This window comes from Aplysia californica, unplaced genomic scaffold, assembly GCF_000002075.1.
Source record: "Aplysia californica isolate F4 #8 unplaced genomic scaffold, AplCal3.0 scaffold00047, whole genome shotgun sequence".
Taxonomy (NCBI): domain Eukaryota; kingdom Metazoa; phylum Mollusca; class Gastropoda; order Aplysiida; family Aplysiidae; genus Aplysia; species Aplysia californica.
The window spans coordinates 1,542,305-1,544,098 of record NW_004797317.1 but is presented as its reverse complement, the minus strand read 5'-3'; positions in this window follow the sequence as shown (position 1 = coordinate 1,544,098).

The following is a 1,794-nucleotide window of genomic DNA, read 5'->3' as shown; positions in this document are numbered from 1 at the left end:
CCCCCCGTCTTCACGATGCTGTTACAAAGAACGTTTGTGAACTGAATATATCAATAATTCTTCAAAAAGAAGCTAAACAAGGGGCCGTCTCACAAAGTCATCTGATAGATCCACTTGAGAATGGACATCATGCCAACGACCAATCAATACCAGGGTTTTTGACAATGTATTGTTTGCTACAGTTAATTGTCTGTACAGCGTTACTTTCTCGTTTTATTTTAAAATACTTTTTCATAGACTTGTTTTATTTCTTCATTATTTGTTACTTTCCATGTTCTTGTTCTTCTTTTTTACTTTGTAACTTCTATCATGCTCCTGTCAAACTCTCAATATTTTGGTTTACGTCTTTATATCATTTATAACTTTATTTTGTTCATGTCATTATGGTTTTTTTTTTTTATAGTAGAGGGTTTTACGGCGTTCATCACAGAGCGGAGAGGAAAGACGATGGTGACAATCTGAGAAAATCAGAGGACAAAGAGAAATGTCGAGAGCTGGTTTTCAGATCCAGTGGTGCCCCCACGGTTGCCCCAACCACGAGATAGAAGAAGAAGAAGACTATGACAATTTCGAGTGCATGTCTTACGTTGGTTCGCACTTGAACGAATATCTTCTAAATCGAACTGATAATCTGGAGTCGAGGAGTGTACAGTAAAAAAATACATCTTAGCATAATATACATTACCTTGACACTACTTTTTCTGATTAGTGGATATTTATAATAGACAATAGTTACTCGCCTACAACTGATCGTTTACCAAATGGCATCAGGAGTAAATTGAACAATGGAAACAACAACAAAAATAAAGAAAACCACAGAAAATATGTACACTTTCAACTGAGCTTGAAAATTCCACAAACAAAAACGACACTCAGCAGTCATACAGATCTTGACCCAGATCGTGTAAGGAAAGAAAAACTTATCAATAGTTCCGATACTTGCGAGTATCTACAAAAAAACTCAGGGAAAAGCCGTAAGAGAAAGGGGGGAAATATTGGATCTTGAGCAAGAGCAGACCAGGTGTGCAATTTCTGGAGTAACTGAACCACTAAATAAATGGAGATTACAACTCATTTATTCATTTTTACTCGTTGCTGACTGAAACACACCCCTTAGTGGAATACCTTTCTTTGCCGCAAGTCTTTAAGTACGTGTTTCTAGATAGATAGATAGATAGATAGATAGATAGATAGATAGATAGATAGATAGATAGATAGATAGATAGATAGATAGATAGATAGAGATAGATAGAGAGAGAATGAGAGAGAGATAAAGAGATAAATAGATAGATAGATTCAGACAGCGACAGATCAAGGGATAGAAAGGTAAAAACGACGTAGACAGACAGTCAAGCACACAAAGATAGAGATAGACGCATAAAGAGAGAATGGAAGAGATAGAAAAACGGCACTAGTCAGCAAGAAAAGAAGGAACAATCACCCATCTGGTACCAGAGGCCAAAAGAATTACCAGTGCTTGGTGCTAGTCTGGTGAGCACAAGTGGAAAAGGATCTCGGAGGAGTGGCAAGATTGTGAGTCTGGCTCCAACACTGCGGCGGTGTCTTGGGGAAGGTATGTCCATTCCTCCTTGGTTATCACCATGACCTTAGAGAAAGCGGGTGTGCGTCAGCTGTTATGGTGTATGTGTATGCTCGTGTGCACAGGTAGATGTAAGGATGAGAGACAGAGGGGGAGAACGTGGGAGGATAAGAGTGAGCGAGAGGAGAGGGAGGGAGACAGGGAGGGGGCAGAGGAGAGGCAGAGCAAGGGGTGGGGGCGAGATGGGGGGAGAG